The 13493-nt window shown below is 37.6% G+C and overlaps 1 long non-coding RNA gene across 1 annotated transcript; it reads left to right on the top strand.

The window, feature by feature from the left end:
- The first annotated feature begins 7383 nt into the window (after positions 1-7383).
- LOC129441495 (uncharacterized) lies at positions 7384-9455 on the top strand. Its single transcript, XR_008643456.2, has 2 exons — positions 7384-7626; positions 7719-9455. It is a non-coding gene; the product is annotated as an uncharacterized lncRNA (long non-coding RNA).
- The last annotated feature ends 4038 nt before the right edge of the window (positions 9456-13493 follow it).

Below are 13493 nucleotides of genomic sequence, written 5' to 3'. Positions count from 1 at the left end.
TCAAGAATTTAAAAGAGAGAGAATTTAAAAGCAAAACCGATTTTGGCACAAAGGTTGCCTTCCTCCGTTGTGTCCTACAGCATGAGAGGGAAGCCACTCAAATACAGGGAACATAACATGTGAACTGTCACTTAAAATCCTACCGGCCAACCTCAGTGTTTGCTGTTCACATATAGTACCAAGAGCCCTAATGGGAAGTCCAATAATCTTTGAGCAAACTTTAACCGTTCGCTCCAGACAGTTTCTGATTTGAAGACTAATTGAGTAAAACCAGCAGACCATGGAAAATGTGATGACAGTTTCTATGTAGGAGTAGTAGAACAAAGTAAGAATGTTCTTACTGACTCCAAAGGAATTAAGTTTTCTTAAAAGATACTGCCGCTGCTGACATTTCCTCAATATCTCCTCTGTATTGGAAGAAAATTTAAGCAGATTGTCAGGAACATTCAATACGATGTACAGGTACAGACATGGAATTAGCGACAATCCGGCAGTGAGTATAACACAGACAAGGGTATAAATACACATAGACTAAATGACATCAGGTGTAACAGGATCAATTAACAAATGTCCAGGTGACTACAATCGGAACAGATGTCAATGTCAATTTATTTCTATAGCACTACTAAACACAACACCAGTTGACCAGTGTGCTTTACATAAACACAACAATAAAAAATACATGAATACACAATACATACAATACATTTCATCCCTTAGGCGTATGCCAAATAAAAAAAAATAGATTTTTAACCTAGATTTAAAAACAGATGGAGGATGGATGGAGCAGATCTAATAGTAAAAGGTAACGCATTCCACAATCTTGGCCCCGCATTTGAAAAAGCATGATCACCCCTACTTTACAACTTCGATTTCGGTATAAATAATAATTTCTGGCTTAAAGACCGTAGAGACATAACTGGACAGTGTTCTATCAATAGATTCGAAAGATAAGTAGGGGCCAACCCATTTAAAGATTTAAAAACCAAAAGAAGAATTTTAAAATCTACACGATATCGTACAGGCAGCCAGTGCAACTGACGTAACACTGGAGTAATATGTTCCCGTTTTCTAGTACCTGTTGGGAGTCTTGCTGCCGCATTTTGAACAATTTGTTGCTGGGATAAAGCTGATTGGCTGATCCCGTAGTACAGTGAGTTGCAATAGTCGAGCCTTGTTGTCAAAAATGCATGTATTAATCTTTCGAAATTATTAAAAGATAAAATTGGTTTTACTCTGGCTAAAAGACGAAGCTGGAAAAAGCAGGATTTGACTACTGAACTTATCTGCTTGTTGAATTTCAGGCCATCATCAAAAACAACACCCAAATTCTTAACCCAAGTCTTTGCAGGTAGGGTTAAATTACCTAGGGTTATTTGAGTTGGAGAATTTAATGAGCCGAACACTATAATTTCGGTTTTATTTTCATAAAAATTAAGAAAATTTAGAGCTAACCAAGCTTTCACATCAGATATACACGCCTTAATTTTTTCCAGTCCATTACAGTTTGGTTTTAGGGGTAAATAAACTTGAGTGCCGTCTGCATAGCAGTGAAACGACAACCCGTGTTTCCTGAGAATAGACCCTAATGGAAGCATGACGAGTAGGAAGAATATGGGTAGAGGTAGTGGATGAGGAGGAAGAGGATGTGGATGAGGAGGAAGAACATGAGCAATAGCAGTACCCCAGAGGTAAAGCATTTGGCCTGTGGTGTGACTGGTGTGGTGCTGTCACGAGGGTTTATGCTCTGTTTAGGGACAAAGTTGTCATGTGGATGACGGCTTGTGGTCAGACCAGCATGAAAACACTGAGATGCAGAGACAGAATGCATTTCTCATTGACTTTTGATGGTTTTACTGTTGTACATTTTTGAGTAGGCTACTGTAACATGCTTTTTGTGTAGAGTTCTCTTTTAAATTTGGGGTTTTCAGTTGGACAGTACTGCATACTGTACGCAGATATTCAAAACTTTATTGCAGTCCTTATAGTATACACCATGTCCACTGAACTAACTTGTGATTACTACGGATTTTTAACAGATATTTGCAAAGTGTGTTGTTATACAATGTATTTTTCTGTAACCAGATGCAATGGATGCTGTGGTCACTAGTGTGTAGTGTCTAATGAATGCTCTGCAGTGTTTTATATATTGACTGGTGGTGTGTATCATCTGAAAGCATTGTTTAATTTTGAGCACAGATGAAAGGATTTTGAGCTGATTGTTTGATTTTGCCACCATGTCAGAGGTTCTGCGAATGTAATGAGAACAAGCCGGCAATCTGTGTTTATTTGTTGTATTCATTTTTTTCTCTTTTCTTTTTACTACCACACATATATAGTTATGCTTTATTTGTTGAAATTAAAGGGATCATCCAAAAATGAAAATTCTGTCATCATTTACTCACCCACATGTTGATAAATGGTAAGCTCACAGTTGGCGTTAACCACTGACTTCGATAGTAGGAAAAACAGATACCATGGAAGTCAATGGGTACCGTCAACTGTGAACTTACAGTTTGTTTGTCAACTAAACGGCATTGATTTGTTTTATATTTCTGGTAAGTTTGTATGCTATCACTAATAGATGATGATACAGGCTTCTTTGATGTTTGACTGTATCACCAGTTTAGAGGTCGAATGATATCATCTATCATCTAATATCACAACATGATCTTATGAGAATACGTGTGTGTTTTACATAAAGTGTGGTTTTACCACAAATACATTTACTGACGTTTTCACACTGAAACGTATAATATCGACGTGTTGACAAGACTTGACAGACATTGGGGTTTCTTACTCATATTAATGACATGTTTCAGTCATAACTTATTTATTTAAGACAGTTTACTCATTTGCCTAATGAAATGTTCATGACTTGTTCATGTTCAGAGAATTACATAATAATAAACAAGACTACACTTTTAAACTTTACAATGTTGGTTATGAATTCAAATTCAAATGAAGTGATATGGCAGTGATATCAAATGCTCATTGGCTCTTGCGTGCTACGTCACAGATTTGCAACATTGCCGTCTTTCGGTTGATGTACGTATGAAATTTGAAATGTTTAAAGTATCGTTTAAATGCTATAATGTTACTATTGTTATAAAAAGTGTCCTACACATTTCTATTAGATTGCATTATGTAAGAAGAATACATTATATTTTAAATTTTTTATATAAAAATGGGTTGGGATAAGATTTGGGGTAGGGTTAGAGTGGTAACATTATCAATTAAATGGTTAAAGGGAAATTTAACAGCAATCTTTATGGTATGATAGATTTGTAATTGTTTTACGTTTTGTAGATGTAAACACGTAATAATGCGTTTTACAGCTAAAAAATTTAATGTTGCAAATACATCTACATTATACACTTCAGCATCTATTTAAACGTACACAAAATGTTTTGTGTTTTTGGAAGTTATGTATTATTACTACATATTAACAGTGAGACTAAGCTGAATATCAACACTAACTACACAATTACTCTTTTTAATTGTCGAAATTCCCAATTTGAAGTCCAGTCAATACTGTATGCCATACACAGTTTTAGCTTGTAACAATGGACTCCTTCTGCAGGGCTCTGTAGTAATAATCATGAATTAATCACAATTTATGTTGCTCTTCAGTTTTAGATCTCTTTGATGCATTTACTTTTCCTTTAAAAAATATATTTCACTATTAGTGGTTCTCAAATTATTTGATTATTATTTACATTGAGCGTCCATTTTTCTTTATTCTTTCTTCTTATTATTTTTTTAATGGCCCCTATGTTCCTATATTAAAGCCACCTTTGGAGAGACCGGAGAATGGAAAGTAAGCTGTAGGCTCATTGTCATTAACTGAAAGGTCATCTATTTCTAATCTCTCAGCTGTTGCATCCTCATACCTCCAACATTCACATTTCAGTGCTCAGTAATTTGCTATAAACTGATTCGTACAATGCACTATGAAGGCTTCCCTGTGGGGGTAAATGTGCACTTAAAATAGCAAAGGAAAAGCCTTTGTCCCAGACATTATAGAGAGCACTAGTGTATACATTTTACAATCTGCTAAATATGAACTGAATTAATAAGAGACCTTCTGAACATGAAATGCTTTTTTAATATAAGTGTAATAATAACAAATACCAATAAGTTTAGCACCCAATATAAACGTTGATTTTCCCAGACACAATTTGATTAGACAAAACTTTTGTTAACGGTAAAGCATGTAAATGTGAAACTACACATCCATGTTTGTACTGGTGAACCTGATTGACCAGGTGTTTCAGATCCACTTTCCCACAACCTCTTTCTGCATCTCCAACGAGACTCAACGCACCACAAATTGTGTTACGCTGGATGTCCTATTGATGATTGTCAAGTTGTGTGCAGCTTGAAAAGGTGTATTTGCGACATACAAATGATTGAAAGGATCGTGATACCGGCTCGCTGGCATTTCACCAGATCAAAGACATGGAAGACAATAAAAGATTTAAATTATGCGTGTCAATATCTCCAGGACTCTAATATAAAAATCATATGAAATATACCACAACATATTGCTCTATGTAGACAGTGGTATTATCAATTGCAGGGTCATCAGGAATTTTATTGCTGAGCTACTCAAAGATCACTGACTATTGATTCAGTCAGGTGTGGTTTGGATACTACATATATATCCCTGCATACAGTATATATTTTGTAAAATCAACTCATAAATAACTGGGCACACGCTTTCTCCTAAAAGAAAACAATCTTGATCTTGAAAACAAATCCTACGTCAAAATCCTAGGACACACATTTGGTTAGACTAGTGCTAGTCAGTCTGTAGAATAATCTGTGGCTAGCGAAACAAAACAATAAATGAATTACATTTACAAAACTAAATCTTAAAACAAAATAAACCATAAAACACAATAACATTACGCTTAACCATCTTGTTTCACAGCTGCCAATTTAAAAAGCATAATTAATAATACAGGTATACTGTAAATGTGTGGGCTTGTGTCTGGTAGACAGAAGAAATAACAGTCTTTCTTTTGAGTATCAGTTTACTCAAAACACACTTCCTCAGACACAACAGAAACCTGAAGCATTGATTGGAAGCCATTATTAGATTGTCTCTGGAGTTTAAAGATTGCTGTCAAATATGTACTGACATGTTGACATGCATGACTAAAGATGCCATAATTAAACTGCTTGATGCTTACTGGATGACAAGGCAAATGAAATTAAATGTGTCAGTTTATTGTTTTGCCAAATAACAAAACATTTAACAAATAAGATAACGTGAAGGGTTATTGTGTCTATGAACTCTGGGTAAAATTTTTTAATCTTGGCTTGTTGGACTTTATATGGTTTATGAGAAGTGACTTAACCAGGTTTCGTGCTTACAGGGTTTCACTTCAAATAACACTGCAGTGTGTCTTTTGACAGACTCACAGAAACACACACACACAAACGCACGGGCGCACACGCACACACAGTGCATGGTTTTGTTTAATCTCATATCTGACCATGCACAGTCTATAAAGGTTTTAAATATCTCTAGGAATCCTAAAGTTTCAGATGAGGGCTGTCAGGGTGATGTCACTGGAGGAATTAAGTCAAAATGTGGCCTGCGCATTGACCCAAGTGTCCTGTCACCTCTACAATATTTATCAAAATTTTGAAAAGGTCATAAATAAAATTAAACCAAAGAGGATGGTGCCATACAGAAGTTACGCATGTACATTTATCCTCTGTGTAATGTGAGAAGAATGTGCTCACCCAGTGATGTCAATCATTTTCTCCCTTTTCACCTATATTTTATCCTATATCTCGTGTTATTTCCCCTTTAAAAACAATATAAACGCTATACAATAATATAAAAGTACCGTACAATAACTTGACACACAATAACAGTTTTGTATTTAAGACCTAAAACAAAACTTGTTCAGCATAATGGATTGATAGAAAACAGGAATCTGTGTAATTGGTACACTCTAAAAATGCTGGGTTATTTTCAACCCAACATTGGGTCAAAAAAAGAACAAACCCAACCTACTGTAATTTAAACTATGCTGGGTTGTTTCGACCCAAAATGCTGGGTTCTTTTACCAATTATTGGGTCAAATATAAACGTTTTCTGTGTTCATTTAACCCAACTCTTTGGTTTATGCCTTTGTAAGAAATTATCCCAGCATTTTTTTGAAAATACTCAACTCAGTTGATTAACCGCTTGCTCAGTTTACTTAATTAAGATGAGTTACTTAATTTACCTAATTCATTAATTTGTATTGGGACAACATCAATAATTTTAATTCCAAATTATCCCAGCATGCTTTGCTCTCATGACAAATGAAGACAGTCAATGTTAAAATCAAAATCTAAACTGTGTGAAAATATGAAAATTATGAGGACATGTTATTTTTTGTTATTCTGTAAAGTTGAAATTCAGAAGTTTCCTTTAATGAATACATTTTTGGGGGTTACCAAAGTGGTGAAGTGTGAGTGTTTCATTTAGGTTCAGGACGAGCATGTTCACCATTTGGCATGTATGCAGCTTTACACAACGAGTAAATCATGTGCAAATGTTCATGCATTAAATTCACTTGTGCTTCTTGTCAGCACCATTAATTATGGTCAAGAAAATAAAGATTAAAAAAAAAAGTCCAACATAAAGCATGTAAAGTAAACACAAATAAATTTAAGGTTTATGAGAAAAAAATGTGATCTTCAATGATGTTTATATGGGACAATATCTCAAAGTAAACTTTTGATCTCTAAATCAAGCTCATTTCTGTCAGATAGACAGGTTGCCGGTTTACAAACATTACAGGGTGCGCGCGCATCCAGGAGGCAGAAAGCCCGCTTGGTGAGCTGATCCGCTATTGCAACAACTTTAATTATCGAAGCGTTCTTTATTGTTTGTATATAAATAAAACTTGATTTTAGTTGGATCTGTTTTTCTGTCTTTATTTTTGCAGTGTTGCTGTGATACATGTATGAATTATAATGTTAGGCTAGTAATGTAATAGTCGCATCTACTGGTATGTTAACATCAGGCACCCAGCACTGGCTCCACGTATTTTCCACGCTACAACTCCTTGGCATTTTGACTTACAGACACAGCTACTAGCCTACAACACAATGCACGTCTCTTCTTTCTGCCTCTCGGTTGCGCGCGCAACCAGTTAATGACGTCGCCGTGCAACCCATCGATAAACATCACCTGGATGATCTACAGGAATAGTGTGGAGTATGTGGACAGACTGTAAGACAAATGTCAAAACACCTAAACTTCATCTTAACTTTACCAAAAGATGAAGGGTCCATTTATTGTCTGCTTTTTGCCTTGTCAATTTGCTGTTATAGACCAGTGAATGCAGTGTCATCTGGTAATGTGATTGTCACAAGGTGACGATCTTTTTTTTCTTTGGGGCGGAACCAAAATTATGGAAGTTTGGTTCCGCCCGGAAGTGTTTACGCCCGGACCGGAAAAGACGAACACCGGATTTCCGGTAAGCGCCGCGAGCGGGAAAATCGGCGAATTCGATGCACCTGTGCCTAGTTGGGGACAGCGGTTAGTGATTGGAAGATACGCTGAACAAGGCAGTACTTAAGGCCAAGTTTATCCACAGTCTAGAGACCTTTTGGGTGTGTGTGGAAGCGCTGTGTTGTGGCCGCTGGTGCGCTGTTTGTGGCTGTCCAACTCTCTCTCACTCTCTCTCTCTCTCTCTCTCTCTCAGGCTGGAACTGTTGATTGGGAAGTCATCGCGAACCTTAAAGGTTGTGAGGAGAACGAACACATGACGGATTGAGATGAAGTGAAAAAGGGGATTTAAAACGGCATCGCTGTGAGTACCTAGATCTAGCTGAAAGTATCTTGTGTATTAACCTGGCTTATGTTAACTCCCTCCAGGAGAAGGAGGACGGCCCTACCCCTAACAGAGTGTGGTGGGTGAGCCGAGGAAATACTTACCGAAGCAGACACAACAACGACATCACTAGCTGGGCCGCATATTTCCATCGCCAACTCTGAACTAAGCGAGGTGAAGGAAGATGGCGTCTTTTTCGTACACTTGGAGTGGTGGGTGAGTCTTTGTGCTGTGGAAACCTTTATTTTGGACGTGGTGCTGTATATTGCTGTGGGTTGTGGTGTATTGCTGTGTGTCTTGTCAGATTTACCCCCGCCTTCACGCACTTCATTGAGAGAAGACAAAGAGGCTGCTGGCTTTAGCTCAGTACAGTACAGCATACGTTGTGAGCGTGCTTCGGGCCTCCAGAAATAGTACGGTGCCCAGAAACGATTTTCCCCCGTCTAGACATCGGGCGGATGTGAAGAGTGGCGGTGAAGAGCCGAGGAAACAGCAGAGGTGTGAGTACGATTTGGGGCCATTATTATTGACGTTTTCGATTGCATAAACATTGTTGTTGCAGAGAGAGAGGTGACGTAATTCCATCGTCCCGTGGCCTCTACAAAGGGGCGCCCCTGCCCAGAGTTCGAACGCCTGACGGTAACGAGGAAAGGGCAGCGCTCGGCCCGGTGAGACGTTGGGATATTCCACCCCTCTGCCACCATCTAGCGGTCGTGAGGGTTCGCCCCCGACGCCACCTAGGAACTACCTACCCCATCGCACGTCGCGCCGACTGCTGTAAGTCCGCCACTGCTGCCTGTGTGCCTATTAATCTCTCAAGCTGTCGATCCATAGAGACGGAGCATGCACTGTATCCGGTAGACTTGTGGGGAAGAACCTGAGGAGAAACCGAGCAAAAACCTGTACTTATGGTACGCTGAGTCCAGTCGAGAGGTGAGAGCCATCTTAAAGCAAACTAACTGTGCTTCTGTGTCCAAGCCGATACCTGTGGAGAGAAGAGGAGAGAGAGTGAATATTCTGAGGAGAAACCGAGTAAAAACCTGTACTTACGGTACGCTGAGTCCAGTCGAGAGGTGAGAGCCATCTTAAAGCAAATTAACTGTGCTTCTGTGTCCAAGCCGATACCTGTGGAGAGAAGAGGAGAGAGAGTGAATATTCTGAGGAGGAGCCGAGCAAAACCTGTACTTACGGTACGCTAGTCCAGTCGAAAGGTGAGAGCCATCTTAAAGCAAACTAACTGTGCTTCTGTGTCCAAGTCGATACCTGTGGAGAGAAGGAAAGTAGTAGTGAGTAACCTGACGAAAATTGTGTAACTACAAGGGAGAGTCTCCCCGAGGAAGATTCAGGTACGCGACCAATATAAAAATCCCCCACACTCATACTGGTTCTGATTCTGCCTCCAGGAGGAAGAAGGAGCGCGCCACGGATTATTAAGGCCAGGCCGGAGCCTGAGTCCCACGTCCCGGACCCCCGTTGGCCCCTTGCTTCCCGTCATCCCCCGGCTGAGGCCCACCTGGAGGGCAGAGCTAGATTTAGTTTTAATCCCCCTTTCCCCATTCCCCAAGACATTTTAAATATTTAAATTCAATAAAGATTGTTTTATACTTACCTGTTCTCGTGTTGTTTGGTCATTGGGTTGGCTTTGGGGACCTCCTCGAGGTGGAAGTTGAGAAGGGGCGTGGCTTTAGCCTAGAACAGCCAGCCCCTGGCCGTGACATGATGTCCAAAACTCATGACAGACTAAATGATCCTGACCCAGTGTTTTGCTGATGTGATCTGGAAATAAAACCTTGGGCATTTCAGTGGGAGCAGTATTATTTTTATAAGCAATAATTAAAAAAGGTACTAAATATAAAATTACCAGTAAAAAGCTGGATCATCAGTCAATGTTTGAGAAAGTAAAAAAAGCAAAATCAGGATTGTTTTAAACTGTTTCTCGTGAAGGATTTGCCTATAATCGGTTTAGTCTGCTCGTAATACCAACAAGTTCATCCTGCTAAACTGCTGGCACAACTATTAAAGGATGATGTTATCTGCACTCTCAGAAATAAAGGTACAAAAGTTGTCACTGGGAAAGTACCCTTTCAAAAAGGACCACATTTGTACCCCAAAAGTGCATATTAGTACTTCAAAGGTACATATTGGCAGTTCAAATATACATATTTCTACCTAAATGGTACATATTAGGACCTTTTTTAAAGGCTACTGTGCCCCAGTGACAGCTTTGTACCTTTATTTTTGACAGAGCGACTGTTAGGCTATATTTAGTTTGTGCCTAAATACAGAAGATTTTTGTTTTGCTTTTAATAAAAAGAGCACATATATTTGTTTTACTTTCCCCATTCAAAAGTTTCAAATGAGAAACTCTAGGCATTAGTGTTTCACAAAACCGTCTGTTTTATCTAAAATAAATCTTTCATTAATGTCTAATAGCTAAAAATCTCCTATTTTCTCTGTATCCGAGTTGTATCTGTCCACCTTGGTCTTAATGAACTTGACAAATTTCTCAATTTCAATTTTTACTGTAGTTTACGAAGTTGTCGTTTTATGGCAAATCAAAAGCTTTGTGTTTAACATTTAGCTTTTCTCCTTCAATGAACTTTATATTTTCGAAACTCCTCAACTTTTATAACAGTAATGGGCTTCATACAGTACTTATAGTATGTATATTTATTTGCAAACTTTACATTACAAACTTTGATAACACAATAAATGTGGCTGAACCGGTAGAGTATTGCATTAGCAGCACAAAGATTATGGGTTTGATCCTAAATACAGAGAAAATGTATAGCTTCAATGCACTACATGAAATGCATAAATGTAAATAAATGTATAGATAAAGACTTCATTGGCTTTCGGGAGACACAATAAGAGAAAACAAGGCATCAAAATAGCACCAGGTAAAGCTATGTTTGCCATAAACCTCATTCTACTTTCATTCTCTACCATTTAAAGAAGTTCCCAAATAAGTTTCTTTTTTTTATACTCCCCTGTCCACATTGTTGTTCACTGGCCAAGACTTCCTTTAAAAAACCCACTAAACTTTCACTCTGGCCTCTGACACATTTTACCAAACCAAATGTTGTATGCGCTAACTCACTCGTCTTGATTCACTGATTCACTGGTCTGGCCCGTGTCTTCCCATAAAAGTAAAGACTTTCACTCATCAGCATGTGTATCTGTGTTGACTGGGCTTTATTGACATTTTAAAAGGCATGTGCCTCCCCCACCCACATGTGCCTGATAACCCGGTTAGCTGCTGTCTGACTAATGACTTGTCTCTCAAGTGCAAACATTCACATTTACTGAAAATGATTCATCATTCATCAATTGTTACTTTTATTGTAAAACAGCTACTTATCAACAACAAAACACCACATGAAAAAACTGCTGCATAGTATAACACCTTAAAAAACATCAGTGTGCATTACAGTCAAGAAGAGTTTACCGTATTTTCCGGACTATAAGTCGCTCCAGAGTTTAAGTCGCATCAATCAAGAATGCGCCATGAAGACGAAAAAACACATATAAGTGGCAGTGGACTATACGTCGCAATTATTCAGAAAATAATTTCACAAAATCCAAGCCGAAGAACAGACATTTAATCTGAAAAGGCAAGTTATTCAACGAAACAATAGCAGACAGAACAGCAGGCTGAATAGGTGTCCGTACGTTAACGTAATACAAACAGTTATTTACATGATACACAATAGCATAATGAACATACCTGGAATGCTGAATAGGTTAAATGAACAGAACAAGCCAACGCGCATCAAGTTCGCAGGCTTGTCATTCCACATCACTGAATTCACTGAATTACATAAACACAGGAGCAGCATATAGCAAACTCTCGCGGCTGTAGGCAGTAATGTTGTCTCTTGGTTCATATATGTCAGTAAAATTAATTCATACTGACTTATAAGTCGCACCAGACTATAAGTCGCAGGACAAGCCAAACTATGACTTATAGTCCGGAAAATACACCAACACTTTCAGTAGGTTTAATCCCCCAAACGTCTCACAACAGAGATACAGCTTACTCGCAAATTAAAACTTTGTCATAGTTTACATTCCCTCGTGATGTTCCCAAACCTGTACACACAAAATAAGATGCTTTATGGTGCCATAGAAGACGCCATAAATAACCTTTAACATCTGATGAGCTTTTCTGTTTAACAAAAGGTCATTTGTAGTTAAAAAAAAAAGGTTTTTAGATTATGAAAAGTATAAAATAAATTTATGGGATTGCTGTGAAGAACCTTTAAAGCACCTTTATTTTTAAGAGTGTCTTTCTTTCTGTAAAATTGAGAGAAATATTTAGCAGAATTATTATGCTCTGTTCCTCATAACTCAAATTCATATTTGTGCATTTTAAAACATGACAAATGGAGCAACTCACATGGCTTAAAATAGGCTATTTGTAGTATATAAAAGTACATAGATAGTACATAGATTTATTATTCCTCCTGTTTTCATTTTATGCAGGGGTACACAGTGCAAATTAAACCCTTGTGCATTGTTCAAATTTAATACATCCATTAAATTAAACATCTGTAAAAATGTATCAGATTTTTTTTTGCCAAGTTCATAAGTGGATTTGGGGAAAAAACTAAATGACACATTTTCAATATTAAAATTTACCTTTTTCGCTGTCTTGGGCATGTCAAAGATTAAGTAAAAACATTGGCTTTTGATTATTGTTTTCTCCCTCATTTATTGTTAGTGGCTGTTTTTGCCCCATTGACTTCCATTATAACAACATTTTTTGATTGCAGAGGAATGACACCTTGTTATCATGCATTTTTGAATGTTGGTGGTTTTTCCTTTTGCAAAGAGGTCAAATTTGTCACTTTTACTGTTGATCACCATGTGGCACAATTAACCCTTTAGTAGACCTGTGCAGAACTTAATTTCTAGCTTGTACATTGAGTAATATGGAGCATAACTCCATAATAAAAGTGTAGTATTGTGTGTGTACGTGTGCGCATACTTGAGTGCAAGTGTGTTTTAAAATCATCCTGATCCAGTAATAGGCTACTTTATGACTTTATGATCTGGTAAATTGACACGATCACATGAATTTTTGCAGACTGCTTTCATCCCTTATGAATATAACCATAGTAATAATAACCATTTTTTCTGCAGGTTGATTTAGCCTAAATATTAAAACTAAAACTATAGAACACAATAGTAGGCCAATGTAGTATAGTATGGTTAAAAATAATTTTGAAAAGTGTAGCATACTATAGTACATAGCCTATAGTGGGGATTGTCAGTGGAATGTACACACTCAGAAAAAAAGTACAAATGCTGCCACCGAGGTGGTTTTTAAAAAAGTTACACCCTATTTGTGCGTGGTATTAGTATAATTAAATGTACTTATTAGATCTCATCCACAGAGGTACATGGTCCAACTTGTATTCATATCTGTACCTAGTGACAGCTTTTCTTCTGAGACTGCAGTTTACTAAAATAACTAGTATTTTTTCACATGGTTTATTATATTATGATTATAGTGAGACAATGATACATTTGTGGTTAATATGGTTTAACTACAAAACCATAGTTCATTGTTATGAAAGCTAGATAATGTTGGTGAGGTTTTTTTAAGCTTGCAATAGAAAAATGAATGACACAGAAGAGCTT

This window comes from Misgurnus anguillicaudatus, chromosome 2 (genome assembly GCF_027580225.2).
Source record: "Misgurnus anguillicaudatus chromosome 2, ASM2758022v2, whole genome shotgun sequence".
NCBI lineage: Eukaryota > Metazoa > Chordata > Actinopteri > Cypriniformes > Cobitidae > Misgurnus > Misgurnus anguillicaudatus.
The sequence above is the reverse complement of the archived record's forward strand: the minus strand, read 5'-3'. Positions and strand labels throughout refer to the sequence as shown.